The 19,213-nt window shown below is 35.8% G+C and overlaps 1 long non-coding RNA gene across 3 annotated transcripts in view; it reads right to left on the bottom strand.

Annotated features, from left to right (window-relative positions):
* The window catches only part of LOC113600602 (uncharacterized), a 210,123-nt gene that overhangs the window by 51,240 nt on the left and 139,670 nt on the right, over positions 1-19,213 (bottom strand). The window contains exon 4 of one of the 3 annotated variants that reach the window (XR_008292545.1): positions 1,393-1,966. The exons of 1 other annotated variant lie outside the window; for it this stretch is intronic. This is a non-coding gene — a long non-coding RNA (uncharacterized LOC113600602). Of the gene's footprint in view, positions 1-1,392; positions 1,967-19,213 lie in introns of those variants that run through there. One more of the 3 variants, XR_003421673.2, reaches the window with a different exon arrangement.

Genomic DNA, 19,213 nt, shown 5'->3' with positions numbered 1-19,213 from the left:
ACCTGTGGTCACTGGGAGATGCGACTGTGGGAAGAGGGGTCAATGAGGCATAATGTAAAAAGGACTCAACCTGTTGTCACTAATTTTGCAGATGGAGCAAGAAGGGAGCCAGGGAATGAGGGTAGCCTTTAGAAGTTGGACAAAGTTGAGAAGACGGATTCTCCCCTAGAGCATCCAGGGATGGAATGCAGCCTTGATACCAAATACATTATTCCAGTGAGACCTGTGCTGACCTCTGACCTTCAGAACTATAAGATCATAAATTTGTAATGTCTTAAGCCACTAAATTTGTGGTACTTTGTCATGGCAAAGATAAAAATGCTAATTCACCCCCTGTATAATAATCAGCTCAGCAAGGCTCAGCAATGGATGGCAAGAGCTTTGGGCAAAATGTTGTTGACTAACAGGATAGTCACATGGTGCCAGAGTGTCACCCCCCCAGATTACTCACCAGCACAAACAAAAGAACGCACCTTTACATGGGAAGAGAATGGCATTTACTATCTTAATCAAGAGTTCAAACTTAGTACCTTTAATAAGGAGATATTCTTTTCTTAAAAATTATGTATGTATGTATGTATATATGTATGTATGTATGTATGTGAGAGAGGGAGTGAGCAGGGGAGGGGCAGAGAAAAGGGGAGACAGAATCCCAAGCAGGCTCTGCACTGTCAGCACAGAGCCCAACACAGGGCTCAAACTCATGAGCGGCGAGATCCTGACTTGAGCGGAAATCAAGAGTCAGGATGCTCAACTGACTGAGCCACCCAAGCGCCCGAAGGGGATATTTTTATAGCATGTGTCTCCTGATATGATGCTCTATGGGGTTCACAACAGTCACATAAAATATTCTTGCCAAATGTTTTACCTGGATCTAATAAAACCTATAGACCTAACTTCCTTAATAAAATGCAGGAGGTATTGAAAAGAAATATGAATAAACAGTCATATCCACAATGTGAGATATACCATAAAACAACTGGCCTTGAGCATTTGAAAAGTCAGTGTAATAGAAAAAAATAGTGAGCCCATTCTGAATTAAAAGGGAATACAGACCTATGACAATCAAACGAGGTAGGTGAAATCTGACTGGATCCTGGATAATAAAAATGAAGGAGGAAGGGAGGCAGGGAGGGATGAGGAAGAAAGGAAGGAAGGAAAGGAAGAAGAGAAAGAGAGAAGGAAGGAGGAACAGCTACAAAACATTTTAGAGATTCATTACTCATTAAAAATAAAATAATATATCCATTATTCCCACCAGCCACCCCTTTTCCAATTATGAATAAATGTATAAGTGTACTGTGGAAAAAGCATTGATTTGGAGCCATGGGATGCTGGTTCCAGTCGTTATTATGTTTATGGATGATTTAAGGAAAGGCACTTACTCTATCTGACCATCAGTGACCTTCACTGGATTAGGTTGGATAATGTCTACTGAACCTGAAACTTGTACCTTCCTTGACGCTTCCTTCAGGAGAAACTTTGGGAAGCTTTCCTTTGACGCTCGATTTTGGTGAACTTCAAATGACAAATTTCCTGGGTTTTACGAGTTTACTGTTCCTGTGTAACGAAAGACCACAAATGGAGTAGCTTCTGTCAACACAAATTTATTACCTCAGAGGTTCTGTAGGTCACAAGTCTGGACATGGTGTGGCTGGATTTCTCTGCTCAGGGTCTCATGAGCTGAAATCAAAATGTTGGCTTGAGTTATAGTTCTCATCTTGGCTCAGAATTGTCTTCCAAGTTCACTGGTTGTTGGCAGACTTCATTTCCTCACAAGTTTAGGACTGAGGCCCTGTTATCCTTCTAGCAGTTGTCTGGGGTTAGCTCTCAGCTCCTCCATGCTGCCTGTAGCTCTCTACCGTGTGGCCGCCAAGGGCAATTCACAACATGAATGTTTGCTTTCTTCTAGGACACCTGGACCCCGTCACTGCTACCTCTTCGGCCACCTGCCTGGAAAAGACTGCTTTGAAAGGATTTATGTGATTAGCTCAGGCCCACTGAATTAATCTTTCTACCATAAGGTCAACTGATTAATTATATCTGCAACATCCCTTCCGACCTATAACATATCCTAACCGTGGGAGTAAAATTCATCATATTCAAAAAATGTGGGGATTATTCAGGACATGTTCACCAGGAAACAAGTGAATCCTGAGGTCCTTCTTAGAATTCTGTTTCCATGGCTATCTCAAATCCGTTATATAAGAAAGTATAATGCATTCAATTGTCATAAGTATGTAGAAAGTATTTTGAAACGTATGTAATTTTCTGTGGATATCATTAAAAATATTGAGTCAAACATATTTTTTATTTTGAAGTGGTAAAAACTAAGTCAGCTTCTATAAAGACTTAAAACCCAAGAGTATCATAAGAGGAAATAAAATTATGACAAATACAGATTAACACATCAGATCAATAAAGTAATTTATTTGGAATCTTTGCAAAAGTACATTCTATCATATGTTAAGAGCAATGTCCTACCAGGTACAAAATGTTCAGATAAAATAAAAAATAAACCACACCTTTTTAAAGATTTTAGGAATTGTTTAAAAGAATTCATGAATGTGAACGATCAATACAGGCAAAGGCATTCATTGTGCTTAAAAAACAATTTAAATGATTACAGGGGCTTATGATTTAAAGACATATCCTCAAAGTGGTGAGTATTTTTTGCTATAGGCAAACATAGCATTTATTCAATTTAATATTAAGGAGGGGAGTTCTATTTATAAGTGATAGGAGATGGGTGACAAAGACAAGGAGACAAACAATTTAGACACAAAAGGGCATATAAAATATATCCATTTAACAAAAATGGAAAGCTGCTGTGCCAAGTGCTAGGGACACCTCTATAAGAAAAAAAAAAGAACGTTTTAGGAGAAAAGACAGACATTGGTCAAAATTTTAATATTGAGTATTGTGAATGATAAAGTTTTGTATGCCTTCGTAGCATATAACACTGAAACTTATTTGAATAAATGATCACTGCAGTTGGAACCAGGAAAATTGTATTTAAAAATAACTTTGTGTCCTTTTGTAATTATTTTTTACTCTACATTAAGTTCAATGGTGAAGGTGAGGTGATATAATAATACGAAACAAACTGTGTTCCTGATTTTAAAAAATAGTGAAATGTTAAATGAGATGTGTCTGGGTCTCATTTTTAGTGCTAGGTGAGGATTGATAATACCATCAAATACAGTGATCCTCTATTTTAACATTAAACACATTTTGAGATTTTCATATTGGGCTTTTAAAGGAAAAGACAGAGATTAAAGCAGAGTGCAAACCTTTTTTAACTAGCTTGAAACAACTGAGCCCAACAGTTATAAAAGCATAGATGCTCAGAGTTAAGGCACAGTTTAAAGACCCTCCATTCCCGTCCCCACACACAGAAAATCCAAGTGTCCTTCAACATGTGCTGAGATGTCATCAATCAAGGCACACTCTGCATACCCTGCAGCAACATCCTATTTCTTTGGAGAGTTCTACTTGAATGTTCTTTACATACTGTCCAAATTATTCTGTCTCTATGCTACGTCATTGATTCCACTTCTACCTCTTGTATTTCTGGTATCTCTTATTCTACCTAACAGACTATTGAATTTTTAAAAAAAATTTTAGCATTTATCTATTTTTGAGACAGAGAGAGAGTTGACGGGGATCAAGAGAGGGAGACAGAGGATCCCCAGCAGGCTCTGCGCTGTAAGCACAGAGCCCGATGCGGGGGCTCGAATTCACAAACCTCGTGAGATCATGACCTGAGCCAAAACCAAGAGTCAGAGGCTTAACAGACTGAGCCACCCAGGCACCCCCTGACCATTGAATGTTTTTTAATTAGCTTCCTTTATTTTTTTTTAACATTTATTTATTTTTGAGAGACAGAGAGAGACAGACCATGAGTGGGGGAGGGGCAGAGAGCAAGGGAGACACAGAATCTGAAGCAGGCTCCAGATTCGAAGCAGGGCTTGAACTCACAAACTGTTGAGATCACGACCTGAGCTGCAGTTGGACGCTTAACTGACTGAGCCACCCAGGCGCCCCTAGCTTGTCAGTAAGACAATCATAAGGCAGACTCTGATGCACATCTTTGGATTACTGCTTTGCAACTGAAATCATTTCAACTATTAGCGTGCTTTTAGGACACTAGAATAATTCCAACTCTTCCAAAATGGAACTAATATTCAGCTTAATAAATGTCTTATTGAAGTCTAGATACCATATGCCTATTACTTCACTAATCTACTCGAATAGTTAAGCAAAATGAAGCTATTTAGATATGCTTTGTCATTGTTGTAGCACCTCAATGCCCTTTGATGCTGAGATCAAACACTGTTCTAAAACCCCCTACAAATAGCTATCACAGACCCCTGTCCCCTTTGAGGCTAACATTGATTTAATCATTTTATCACAGAAAACATAGGTTTGGACATGCATCGTGGCAGTGAAGTAGCAAAATACTGAGGAAAAAAAAGGCTTTGAGGTTGTAGCTAGCTAATTGATAAGAATGCAGATGAACTCTATCCTTTGCAAAATTCATCCAGTAGCATATCTCTTTAGAAAGCAGCCTTGTGCAAGGCTGGGGTTTTCTGATGCATAAAGATGTGCTCTAAAAATGCCACGGAGGTGGAACACTCATTGTGGTTGTCAATGGAATGTCCTGTTGGTAACCCCTGTGGAAATCACAAAGCTCCCAAGCACACTGAGTCATGAAGGTCACCCTGCATAAATCTGTCTACATTCATGAGTTGCTACTGCTAACTGCCACCAAGTCAAGCTCATGCCGCGCTGCTTAAATGGCAGACCTCATTGGATGAAATCCCAGCTACTACATTCTCAGTTCTTGTTATTTATCTTTAAGGCAGTACAGTGTCTACTGAGAAACATGCCCTTGAGTATTTGCATATCTGAAATGGCATTTGTTACTGTTCCTAAAATTTGAAAGAAGCATCTATTATTGGGGCATACGCATTTCAAAGGAAAAATACTGGTTACAGCTCCTTCTATAGAGATATGACAGAGTTAGCACATTCTCAGTCTCTTGCAACAATGACAAATTGAAATAGCTTGGTAAAGAACTGTAGTTCTTCTATGCCCTGACAACTAAAGATGATAATTTTTATATCAAAATAATAATAGTTATAATATCCTGTGGTATATGTTTTATATATTTCCCAGCTTAAAACTTCTTTGAAACATTATTTTTAAGACGTAATTATGGGGAAGATACTAATTTTCCCATTTTATATATAATGAAACACATTCAGAAAGGCTAAGATACTTGTTCAAGTCACACCATGAGGAGATGTATTTAAGATCTGCTCCAAATGCAATGCCTTTTCAATTATGGTTCTCTGAGTTTCAAGATTACAGATATGTAATTTGTATAATCACAAAAGCATTCAAAAATAACCCAATCATTTATATGCTATTGAATTATGTCCTTTACTTGTCAGGATATATTTTATTTTAACCATGCAATTATTAGGTACATATGATCGATCTGTGAATATCATTTCCTACCACATTAACCTAGGCTCTAGCTTTATTGTATCATTTGAGATATATTCTGTTATTGAAAAATCACTTGTAGAGTGCTTGGGTGGCTCAGTTGGTAGAGCATCCAACACTTGACCTCAGAGTCGTGAGTTCAATTCCCACACTGGAGCTAGTTCAAAACTTTTTTTTTTACATTTATTTATTTTGGAGAGACAGAGAAATACAGACCATGAGCAGGGGAAGGGCAGAGAGAAAGAGGGAGACACAGAATCTGAAGCAGGCTCCAGGTTCTGAGAGGTCAGCACAGAACCCGACACGGGGCTTGAACCCACGAACTGCAAGATCATGACCTTAGCCAAAGTTGGATGCTTAACTGACTGAGCCACCCAGGCACCCCTGGAGCCACTTAAAAAAGAAAGGAAGGAAGGAAGGAAGGAAGGAAGGAAGGAAGGAAGGAAGGAAGGAAGGAAAGAAAGAAAGAAAGAAAGAAAGAAAGAAAGAAAGAAAGATCAATTGCAATATAGTGTTTAAATACTGATTGTCCAAACACATGTCATGTTATAAATTAATATTATGTAAGTATTCAAATTGAATTCCTGAGTACTTCAGCCTGAAAAACTAAATTCATGACAATAAGAAAAACTCAGGCTAAAAAAAAAAAAAACTAGAATGTTAACAAAAACAAAACAAGAATGTGAAAGGCAAGAGAGAGAAAAGGACAAAAATTTAATCTGTAAATGATAGATGCCTCCAAAAAAGGGAATGCAGCAAATAAAATAGAATGTTCAAAGATAGAATGAAAAGAAAAGCACTTCCTGAAAAAGGACCCAAATCTGCAGATCAAAAAAGGCTTAATATTACATAATGGTTAAGAAATGAGATTTTGATGAGTTTTACTGAGTCCTGACTCATCTTGGCTTTGGGTAAGTTATTAAAATCCTCAAAGCTTCACTTTTCCCACATATAAACATCATGTTGTCCTGAGGATCAAATGAGATCACACTTGTAAATGGCTTAATGAAGTTTTTTGGCATATTAAAAGTGTTTAATACATATTTGTGCTCATCATTATGATGACGACAGTGATGATATTTAAGTTATGATAGACCTGCAGAAAATATTGATTTAAAATAATAAACATCTATTTTCTATTGAGATGTCTAACATTGAAGAACTTTGTAAACACCCTGGCAGAAAAAAATAAAAACAAAAATAAAACACTGCATAATGGAAACTTTACTGGAAAGGAATTGTGGGTCTGAGAAATATTCAGCATGTTTATTTCTTTCTGTGAATCCAGACAAAAAGTCGTTTATATGAAATTTTACAAGACATTCTAAATTAATGGAAACATTTATTCAATAAATGGTATATCCATTTGAAAAAAACATGAAATATATAATATCTCATTTTAGAAACATACATAAAATTCCAAATAGATTCAAACCACTAAAGTGTTTAAAGAAGATACAGGAGAATATTTCTGTAATCCTGATGTGAAACGAAAAGATGGACTTAACTATGTATTAAAACTTCTCGTGGGAATGCCTTGGTGGCTCAGGCAGCTAAACATCTGACTCTTGATTTCAGCTCAGGCTGTGATCTCATGGTTTGTGAGTTCAAGCCCCATGTCAGGCTCTGTGTTGACAGCATGGAGGCTGCTTGGGATTCTCCTTCTCTCCCTCTGTCTCTGCCCCTCCCCTGCTCACATTCACTGTCTCTCTTTCATTCTCAAAATAAATAAACTAAATAATAAATAAAACTTCTTGTGACAAAAAATACCATGACCAAAGTTAAAAGATAACAAACCAGACAAATATTGAATACAGCAAAGTGTACCTGTTACTACTACACAGAGTCTTTATTGGTCATTAAAATAAAACGGGACAAAAGAAACACATTGGCAATTAACAAGTGAGGAAAAACAAACAGCAAACCTATTAGTCAACCTTAGCAGTAATTTAAAAATATGAAAAGTAAAATGAGTTTAGTCACCTGTCAGATTAGCAAAAGAAAAATTATTTTTAATGGCCAATGATGTTATGAGAACAATAGCTAGTTTTGTTTTTTTTTTCTTTTCAATAGATTTTATTTTTAGAGAAATTTTAGGTTCATAACAAAATTGGGCAGAAATTACAAGGTTTCCATATACCTTCTGCCTCCACCACACAGCTTTCCCCATTATGTCCATCCTGAAACACAGATGGTACATCTATTGTAACTGATGAACCTACATGGACATAACTTTATCAGCTAAATCAGTAGTTTACATTAGGGTTAACTCTTAGCATTTTATGGGTTTTGGCAAATATATAATGACATGTATCCATCATGATAGTACCATACAAAATTTCACTGCTCCAAAAATTACCTCTGCTCTGTTTATTCAACCCTCTCTATCCTCTAACTCCTAACAAAATTTAATCTGTTTATTGTGTTCATCATTTTGCCTTTTCCAGAATGTCATATAGTTGGAACCATATACTATGTAGCCTTTTTACATTGGCTTCTTTAACTTAGCAATATTCATTTAAGGCTCTTTCATATATTTCATATGATAGGTCATTTCTTTATAGCATGGAATAATAGTCCACTGTCTGAATATATCACAGTTTATTTATCCATTCACCTTTTGAAGGATGTTTGGGTTGTTCTAAATATTGGCAATTACTAACATAACTGTTAAAAATACAAAAAGTACTTTAATTTTCTCACTGTATATACATAAAGAAGTGTGTGTGTGTGTGTGTGTGCATGTGTGGGTCTACATATATATATATATATATATATATATATATATATAGAGAGAGAGAGAGAGAGAGAGAGAGAGAGAGGAAAACCTTGGTTTGCAAGCATAATTCATTCCAGAAATATGCTTATAATCCAAAGCACTTGTATATCAAAGCAAATTTCCCCATAAGAAATAATGGAAACTCAGATGATTCATTCCACAACCCAAAAATATTCATATAAAAATGATTATAATACTATAATATAATACAAAATAATAAAGAAAATACAAAATATAAAGAAAAATAAACAAATTAACCTTTACCTAAGAGGTCAGTGTACAAGGCCTTTGCCTTCTTGCACATAAAATTCTCACTCACAGCATCACATGCTAGTTGTTTCTCGTTTATCCAAACCAAATGCAACTTTTCTACATCTTCCACAACACGTGCCTGTTGCTTTGATATTCTTGTGACTCCTTTTGCTCCATCTAGCCCCCTTATTTCTTCTTTAATATTGAGCAAATGGTCAACGTAGACTTCTTATAAAATCTTTCAATTTCAGCCACTTGCATACCTTGTTCATACTTCTCAATGATTTCCTTCTTAACTTCTACCATAATCATCTCCTTCTTCTTACCACCTTTCTTTTCAACGTTTTTCTGCCTGAGGGCCATTGTATATATTCACGTGGATGTTGACTATAGTACAGTTGTTAATAAACTCTTGTCATATACTGTATTTAATGTAACTGGCAATAAGGCAACAGAGGAAAGGGTCTGTTTCTGCAAGCAGCCTGACCTAAATGAAGCAAATCATTCGTAAGCTTACCCTTGTAAGGAAAAGCAAAGGACTGTCCACGGGTGCTTTGAAGTGACAAAAAATACACTAGTGCCAGTTGTGGGCACCTTCCAACGTTCTGAAAAATCACTGATATCTGTCAAACACCATGGCCTAAGACTGAGCATCTGAGCATGGGAGATGATCACCCACAATCCCACAGCAAGAGAGAAAGAGAAGAACCATTGGTTCAGGTTGCGATCATGTGATGTTTGGTATCACATACTACTCGTATTGAGAGACATCATTTGTTTATAAAGTTAGAATTATTAGAAATGTTTGCTTGTGTTATGGAACACTCACAGAACAAGTTACTCACAACCCAAGGTTTTACTGCATTTATATCACATACATCTGTCTTACCATTTGAATCATTTGCAGAAATCTTGACACTTTAAATATTTTAATTTGTAGGTCTTAATAACAAGGACATTCTCTACATAACCAAAGTACATAAATGCATTATCCCCTCAAGAAATTTAGTATTGTACTACTTACTCAATTACATAATATAAATTTTTTATTTACATATCACAAACGGTCTCCTAATTATGTCATAAGTGCTTTTCTGTTTCTAGATACAAGATTCAATCAAGAATACACAATTCAATTTAGTTGCCATGCCTCTTTAAACTAAAACAGTCTCCCAGAACCCATGTTTGTTTTTATTTTCTTCCCAACAATGACATTTTAAAAAATCTAGGCTACTGGGTTTGCAAATGTTTCTTAACTTGGATTTGCTTGTTTTCTTCATCACTGCTGGCAACATTACCACATATGTGATACTGTGCCTTCTCAGTGCTTGTCAGTAGGACCATGGCATCAGTTTAAGACAGGATTGGTGATATTAAAGTTTAATCATTTGGGGAGTCTGTAGATTTTTCTAGTATAAAGAAACTTTTTTTATCTTATCCTCCTACAACAAATAAGCAGTCTCTGGGGCAATATTTTGAGACTATGGAAATAATTTGCTCCGTAACAATTGTTCACCCAATAATTCCTGTATCCATGAAGATCATCTAAATTAATTATTTCAATGGGAAATAATTACAATGTGACTTATTTCTATCATTCCTTCTTCATTTATTAATTTTTACTTTATGTAAAAGGGTTTTCTTTTCTGCCAGCCCTCAACACTACTATAGTGCTATTACTGAATTATAGATTCTTTTACATTCATTGTGTTATATATAAAACAGTGTTATTATTCTTTTTGATGCTCAAATTGTCAGTATTTGGCCAGTGAGAGCCATTTAATCTTTCTGCTTAATTACTTTATGATGAAAATACTGCAGTTAGAGTACTAAAGTTAAGAGAGTAATAGAATTGTTCCTAAAGTACTTTTAAATTGCACCATTTTTTTAAAAATCACACACGTATAATAAATTAAATATTATTTGATATTCTGGGCCAAAATTGTGACAGTGTGATTTGCTGGAATATGGAGACTCATGGTACCATTTGTTCCAATCTGTAAGATGTGACCTGGGGAAGCAGATGCTAAAGAAGGGTTTTAGCAATGTCAGTGTGGTCTCTCCAGCAAGACAAGATTGAGAAGGACCACAGTCATTTATCCTTTTTGCCAGGTAATAGCTGCTTTAAATGAATTGCTGCAATATTGCAAGTATATGTTATATATCCCATTCCTTATTTCAGACAATAGAGAAGCAAGTATACCAGGTACATTAATATAACAAATTGCAGGTAGAGGATATTAGGTGTGTATTATGAAGCCACAAAGGAAATACTTTTTCTACAGTTTAGAAATGTAATCTACGGATAGTAAGGAAAAGGCTATATAACAGTATTTTTGTGCTTTCATACAGAATTTTGCAATTGAGAATGGAAAGGGGAGACCGGATCTTGTAATAATTAGAAAAGAATGGCAAAAAAATAAACAAAAGCTAATTCCAAAATTTTGAGCCTGGAAAATTAAAATAATCTATCCAACATTTTGAAGTGATCACTTACTGTGTATTAGACACTTTACTAGGTGTTGGACAATGTTTCAATGAGTAGAATACAAATATTACCTTAGAAGAGCTCAGTGTCTAAAGAAAGACAACAAAGGTTAACAGTAACTTTAAAAGAATATGGTTAGTACTTAAATAAATGCATATACAACACTGAATGAGCATACAGAGAAGGTAACTAACTATATCTGAAGGGGGGATGGGGTAAGCAAAAAATAGTAAAGTAAAATCAGAAAACATGACATTTATGTCTTCAAAGATGTTTCTGATTTGCCACATAAAGGGGACATTCTACATAGAGTAAAATAAGAGTATCAATTGACTGCATAGAAAGATTAGATGATTAGATAGATAGAGATAGATAAAAATTAAGAGAGGGAAAATAAATGAATAATAATTTCGTTTAATGGAAACAAAGAACACCTAGGAAAAATCAGTAGCAGATAAGGCTGGAAAGGTATATTTTTTTCCAGAACTTTTTACCAGGAAATGATGCTTAATAAAAAGCAAAAAAAAAAAAAAAAAAAAAAACAGCCTTTGCAGGGGAACAGGTGATCAATAAAGAGAGTCTGTTCAATACAGCAGTAGTTTAAGAGATTGGTTCAACAAGATATGTAAAACAGTTCACTTTAATCACCATTTATTGAGAACCAGACACGAAGTACTTGGAGTTCAAAGAGCACTATTATTAATAAAATTACTCCAGATAATAGTCACTATCAAGTACTGAGGCACTATGTGAGGCATTTTGAGTGCACAAAATGTAATCCTTATAACAACCCTGTTCTATGGGGATAGTGCACATCTTCACTGTGTAATGAAATGAATGTGTAATGTAATGAAAACTGAGGGCACAGTCTAGGAACTGCCAGGAGTAAACGAGAAATCCAAGAAAGAGAGAGAAAGAGGAGGGGAGGGAAGGGGAGAAGAGAGAGAAGAGGGGGGGGAGGGCTAAATCTTATAGTAGGAATGAAAAAATTACAAAAAACATCAAGGAACTATCTATCAGCTATAGGATTGCTATGGTCCTTTTGAAAAAAAAAAGTTAAGGGGCACCTGGGTGGCTCAGTTGGTTAAGCGTCCAACTTCAGCTTGGGTCATGAGCTCATGGCTCGTGAGTTCAAGCCCTGCGTCGGACTCTGTGCTGACAGCTTAGGGCCTGGAACCTGTTTCAGATTCTGTGTCTCCCTCTCTCTCTGCCCCTCCCCTGCTCATGTTCTGTTTCTATCTCTCTCAAAAATAAACATTAAACATTTTTAAGAAAGAAAGAAAAAGTTGAGAAAAATCTCTGATTACTATAGATGATATTTTGTTTTCCTTATTAATACTAAAAATGAAATTTCAGGAAACTATCAATAATCATTAAAGAAAATGATTGTATTGAGAGATCTACCTATACTCCTTAAAAACATGTATTCTTATATTAGTTTGCATTCTTTCCCATTTAGATTGTTGATTCCTTCAGAGTCCACTGAATGAATTAGATTATATAAAATACACATAAGAAATGATTAATAATATTTCCAAGAGTGATAGAACATATTAGTAAAAATAGAAGTTCCTAAATTTGAACAAGAAGTACAGTTACAAGTTCTACATCACAGGGAAGATGGTTAGTAGGGTATAAAATAAGCATTTTTTTTTAGTGTTTATTTTATTTATTTTGACAGAGAAAGAGAGAGAGAGCAGGGGAGGGGCAGAGAGAGAGGAAGAGAGAGCACCCAAGCAGGCTCCAGACTATCAGTGCAGAGTTGAAATCAAGTGTCAGATGCTTAGCTGACTGAGCCACCCAGTCGCCCCTAAAATAGACACTTTTAAAAGCTTTCCTATATTCAGAATTCTATGCATAAACCTTGCCCTAAGATTTAAAAAAGAAGAAGAAGAAGAAGAAGAAGAAGAAGAAGAAGAAGAAGAGAGGAAAACACTGAGCCATAAAGAGATTAGTACTCATATAAAAATAAATATTGTTTATTAATTCTTAAAAACTGACAAACAGTCTAGTTCGAATGGTAGTCAAGAACATGACAGCCTTGAGATGGAAAGGTGGGTACAAAACGTTGCTGTCCAACCTAGTATTTGTCTTCTTGGAAGTGAGGGAGAGCCGAGCTACTGCCAAATTAAAATAAAATAAACCGTGAAATGGGTAAATGGATTTTTAGGCCCTACCACTAGACTTCAGCTATGACTCATTATCATTTGGTACCAAAACAATTATGCATACGTTTAAGTGCAGGTAGAAATAATTCTACTGTATATGATGTACCACACTAAACTCTGTGATTTTTACTCAGTCTTACAGTTACTGCAACATGGTCCTTCAGTTACATAGACATGTTTTCACAAGCAAAAAAAAATGTAGAAAACATCACTGTCAATATATTTCAATTTCCAAACAAATGTCTTTTAACAAGGAAAGAGATGATTAAAATGTTGGCACATTCAAGTATTACAACTGAAATAGATATTGGTACATTTTAGATATGTCACTGTCAAGATATTTGGGGTTTCAATACATGATCATAAATTATAATTAGATTTTCTCATGTTTTTACCTTTAGCGAATTGTAGAAAAATAATGCAGACATTTAAAAGACAGGCATTTATGTTCATGCATGGTGCTCATAAAGGGAGTCCCTTTGACTATATTTGAAATTTCAACTGTCCAGCCAGCAAAATCCATTCCATATGCCAACAATAATATCTTCAAAATTTCATAGCATGAAGTCATTTTCAAATTCTCCACAATGGAGTGTAATAATCTGCTAAACATTGCCAAATGCTATGAAGACAAAAATGAATTTTGATTTATATGGCATAAAATGATGTTGCAAACATATTTTAATATTCTAGATATATGTTACAAAACATATTTAAAACTATGAATCCAAAATGTTACTTTGTTGTTGTTTGTGAAATATTGTCCTCCATTACACCATAACATCTATTACGTACTCCATCTTTTGAGCTCTTTCACCAGCACGTAATTCAATATTCCTTCCAATGAACATGACTACTGTATCTGTCAGCTCAATACATCCAGAAATTTTCATAAATCAGGGAGTATTTTATTTATTTTTTATTATTTTATTTTTTAAATACTTTTTTAAAGTATTTTTATTTTATTTTATTTGGGGGGGGGGAGGGGCAGAGAGAAAGGGAGACGTAGAATCCGAAGCAGGCTCCAGGCTCTGAGCTGTCAGCACAGAGCCTGACGCAGGGCTCAAACTTATGAACACAAGACTATAACCTGAGCCGAAGTCGGATGCTTAACTGACTGAGCCACCCAGGCGCCCGTTAAATAGTTTTTTTTTTTTAAGTTTATTTTGAGAGGGGGAGAGAGAGGGAGAGAGAGAGAGAAAGAGAGAGAACAGCAGGGGAGGGGCAGGGAAAGAGGAGAGAGAGAATCCCAAGCAGGCTCTGCGCTGACAGCAGATCTCACCAACTGAGAAGATCATGACCTGAGTTGAAAACAAGAGTTAGATGACTAACCAACCGAGCCACCCAGGCACCCCAGTCAGGGAATATTTTAGATCATAGCCACAGAAACAAAAGTGCTACACACTTAAGTATATTTCAACTTACTATGGTATGGCAATGTTTCACTTTATAAAATGTTTATAGCATATATTAGTCTTACAATAAGTTAATCGGATAGATAGTACAGGAATCTCCAGTCTTGTTTTATAGATGAGGAAATTTAAAACCAAATGATCAACTGACTTCTTCAAGGTCACACAACAAAATAGTGCAAGGATCAAATCAGGTCTCCTGACAACACTGGGTTCTTTCTATCACACTGCAGAAACAATACATCTCATTCTCTACTAGAGCTAGTGTTTCAGAAAAGGCCTTAGCACTTTCTTAAAATTGGTTTAGTAAACAAAGTGCATCAGTGATGGCGATTTTAAAAAAGAGAAAGGGTTATTGTCATCTTAAAACAAAGTCTAGCTTGCCAGATTTCTATGTTAATTTCTGTTACCAACCTGATTATACCAACATTTAATGCCTACCTGCAGACATGGAATATACATTAGTACAGCATCATTGTGTACCATCGCTCTTGTGTACAGAATAATAAAGGAACAGTACGACTCAGCAGGTTAAGCAATGAGCTAGAAACTTCAGGCTCTGTGAATTCTAATCTCCAGTACCTTGGTGACTCCTGATAGCTAAAACATAAGAATTCAACTGGTTAAATCTCATCTGTAGTTAAATTGAGTCCATTTGGTTCAGGAAAAAGGCTATAGTTTGGGTAATAATTTTTTTTGAATGTTCTTCCTCCCTCTTGTATTCTCCAGACAACAACTAACCTACTGATGACCTAAGAATCCCCTGTTGCGAGATGATTACAGTTAAAATTCCCCAACAGGAATGCCAATATAAAAAAGGGTTGTGTGTGACGAAGCTGTATCTATCCCCAGCAGATGGCCCATAGTAACAGTGCTCTGGTGATCTGATCAATTCCTATTATAAATAATTTTGGAAAACAAATGCTTTCTCTACATGCAGAGTTCTAAAACCATTCCCGTAAGGAAAGTTAGGATAATTTGCTCTTTGCGTCTTACTCCTTCCTAACGCGCTACAGCTGCTACAAAGAAAGTAACCATCCTTTGCCCTCTCCCAATTAAAAAAAACAAACAAAAACAAGCAAACAAAACCCCTCTCTTTCCAACCTCTACTTAACATAACTCATAAAAATATCGGATCATTTAGATGAGAAACAGACAGAATGATGCGCAGGGAAAGAAAATGGAGGCAATATTCCAAAACCTCATATTTGAGGAAAGGACTGGTGGAAGCAGAGATTGGAGATAAAATTAACAGCTAGATTTCAGAGATGCCTACTTCAGCAGAGGGGACAGAAGTAGGAGAGGTTAAGGCGAAAATGAGTAAATGGACAAGTAGTGAGTTGAAACACTCAGGAGAATCCCCATCCCTCCCTCCCTCTGATTCTAAATCAAAACAAAGAGGACTGGGGTTAAATACTCAGTAATAATTCACACTAAGGATGATGTGTGTCATTTTGTGATATTTATCTTCCTTTGAAGCCTGCTTAATTTTTTAATGAGGCTGTACAAATTTAAATGAACAATAGTTTTTATTTTTAATTGGTGAAAAAATGTATTTTGTTTTAATTTTTGTATTTCATCTGTACATCCTGCATCTATCACTAAGTCTAACATTCTCTCTAGAAGGTGAGCAGGCTGTGTGCATGATCAAACAGATATTCAATAAGGGCTGGTCAGAATGCTTCTATTCAAGAAAAAATACATGGATTTAGTCATTATTATTTCTCCTCCTTTCCTTTCTTCTTTCTTTTAGTGATTCAAGAAACATTTATTATGTGTATAAGTGTCAGTGTCTTGGGTTTAAATATAAGATGCTGATGGTTCCTTCATTTTCCTCTGTACCTAGCTAGCAGTTTTATCCAGGGAAACTGAGGAATGAACCAAAATCCATGATTAGGCTTTGCGTCTCTCCACCAACATTTATGAATATTATCTCTGATAGCTTCTTAGTGTTGCAAAGCAATTGAAGGAATTCTCCCAACCCACCATGGGAAAAGAAATGTTAGTGCCTTTCTGGACACACAGGCAGAAGAGCCAAACTATGAGGTGCCTTAGTTTCCAATGATAACTTGAAATGCAAATTTCTATGTAAGATCTATGGCCTCATCAATGATGATGCTATATACTGAAGTGGTTTGCTAAAATTTTTATATACCCAATTTTGCATAGTTTTGACATAAGAAGTGATAGCCTTAAATCTGTATTATCAGGACCAGCTCTCAGACTTGCCACATATGTGGGGCACTTGTCCATCCCATCCATAATCCTCCTCTGTGTACTATGAGCATCTTAAAATTATATAACTGATTTATAAATTAGTGTGTAGGCACCATTTTACACCAAACCCTCACTTAATATTTTATCAATAGCCAACATAATTTTGAAATTTTACAGAGAAGTTATCTCATATGTAGCCTCTGAATTATGCAAATAATATCCCAATTAATTACACCCAGTGATTGAGACATGTGAAAATATTTTCATAGACCTCTTGAACTAGAAGTATAAGAATCACAAACATTGCAGGTACTAAAATTGAGGAGAGAAAAGACTCTGAGGATCAATGATCAGCTTCCACATATTTCTCTGACACATTTAGCGCAGTGCTGAATAGTGAATATTCACAAGTTCTCCAAACATAGTCAAATAATACTTAGTGCGGGGGGCAGGAAGGACAGATATATAATGTGTAAATATTAATGAACATCATTGTAAACTTTTAAAAATGCCACAGGTGGAAAAAGAGGTTCCTATTTAAAAATATAATAATAATGAGGCCAATTTTAGGGTAATGATAGTTAAGTTGAGATTTTCAAGTTGAGTAGGAATTACTGCAGGGTGATTAGGGGCTGGAGGGAGGATAGAGGGTTGAGAAGGATTCTTTCCTGTTGGAGAGAAAGGCTTATGCAAATGTCCTGATAGGTCATAGCAGCTGGTGCATTAGAAAAACCGAAAGTAGACTGTTTCAGCTTTGAACAACTGGGGAAATAGTGTGAAGAGAATTTGAATTGCGAAGCAGAAGCCAAATTACACAAATTAACATGAAGGCCGTGTTAAAGAGTCACATTTAAAAAATTCCGATTACTAAGAAATTTTGGTACTAAGAGGACACTAAGAGTGTCCAGTAAAGCTTCCTTATAGACATTGAAGGAAAGGAGCTACATTTTTTTTCTCTCCAGCCAATGTCAAATAACGTTTTCTCTTTATGAGTATGCTACAAGGAAATACAACAATTGCAACCACTGGTTTTTAAATCGAGGAAACGTATTACCTTTATCAGAACACAATAAACACCATACACCATAGTGTAGTGTCAGGAACACTACACACAGTAGCCAAAGATAAGATCAGTTGTTCTCAGCTGTGGGCAATTTTGCCCCTCAGAGAACATTTGGCAGTGTCTGGAGATAGCTTTGGTTGTCAAACTTCGGGAGAAGGGGTTGCTACTCACGACAGGGTAGAAGCCAAAGATGTTGCTAAACATCATACAATGCATAGGTCCCCACAACAAAGAACTTTAAGTCCAGAATGTCAATAGTACCGAGGTTGAGAAACTGCTGTTAATCAGCAGCACTGTCACTGGAGTACTGGTGTCTTCCCATACACTCCCTCTTCTGTAAACATTTCATGGTTATTAGTGACCACGAGTGGATCCAAGGTTGAGGACATCTTGGACCCTTCCATGGTGAGGTAGACATGGCTGTATAATGCAAAGCAATTTTAGGCTTGAATCAGCTATACTGCTGGTGCCAAAATTAAACTCTGATAATTAAAATGGCTAAAGGAGAGTCATAGCATATAGTATAAGCAATACCAATGTTTGCAGGGACTAAGAATGAAATAAGCTGGAGTTCAGGGACCAAGGGAATTCTTAGGTTGGCTGCATCAAATTAGGTAGTGATTGGCTGGCCTTATGCAGATGAACGTGATATACTGAAAAGATGGAATTAGATTTATCATTCAATGAAAAGTGTTTAACTCTGTGTGTCTGCATGCATGAGTGTGTGTGGGGTTTAAATATTTGCAATAAAGCACACTTTGGGAACTGCCAACTACTCTATGGTCTTTAATCTAAAATACATTTTGTAACCTAGCAGATTAAAAGTATTTGTTTTCATTTTATAAATGACAATTTGAAAGGTTATATACTCTATTGTGTGTCCAGATCGTGATAACTTGAAATGCAAATTCCAATGTAAGATCTATTGCAGTAATAAAGGAAACAAGGACTATAACAAAGTGATCACAAGGTTTTCTGTAGCGTATGGAAAGGACATTTCAATTCTACAGGGTGATAAGAACTTGTCACAGAAACTGTGCTTCCAGGTTTCTCTTAGTCATAGTCAAAACTAGTTTATAAAGACTTAAACTAAACCAAGTAGTGAGAAAATACACCTAAAATATCAAACTCAGAGCCAAAATCTCAATCTATTTCTATAGGAAACATGTTAAAAGAAGCAGTCTTACCAGGATGGCAAATTCAGGCTGCTTAAAGGTTGAAAAGATTTTAATATGCACTAGAAATTTTTCTGAGTAATAATTATTTCTTCATCACTGAACTTAAGGAAAAAATGTTAATTTTTAAAAATTGTTCCTTCTC

The sequence above is a fragment of the Acinonyx jubatus genome, chromosome F2, assembly GCF_027475565.1.
Source record: "Acinonyx jubatus isolate Ajub_Pintada_27869175 chromosome F2, VMU_Ajub_asm_v1.0, whole genome shotgun sequence".
In the NCBI taxonomy this organism is placed as follows: domain Eukaryota; kingdom Metazoa; phylum Chordata; class Mammalia; order Carnivora; family Felidae; genus Acinonyx; species Acinonyx jubatus.
The sequence above is the reverse complement of the archived record's forward strand: the minus strand, read 5'-3'. Positions and strand labels throughout refer to the sequence as shown.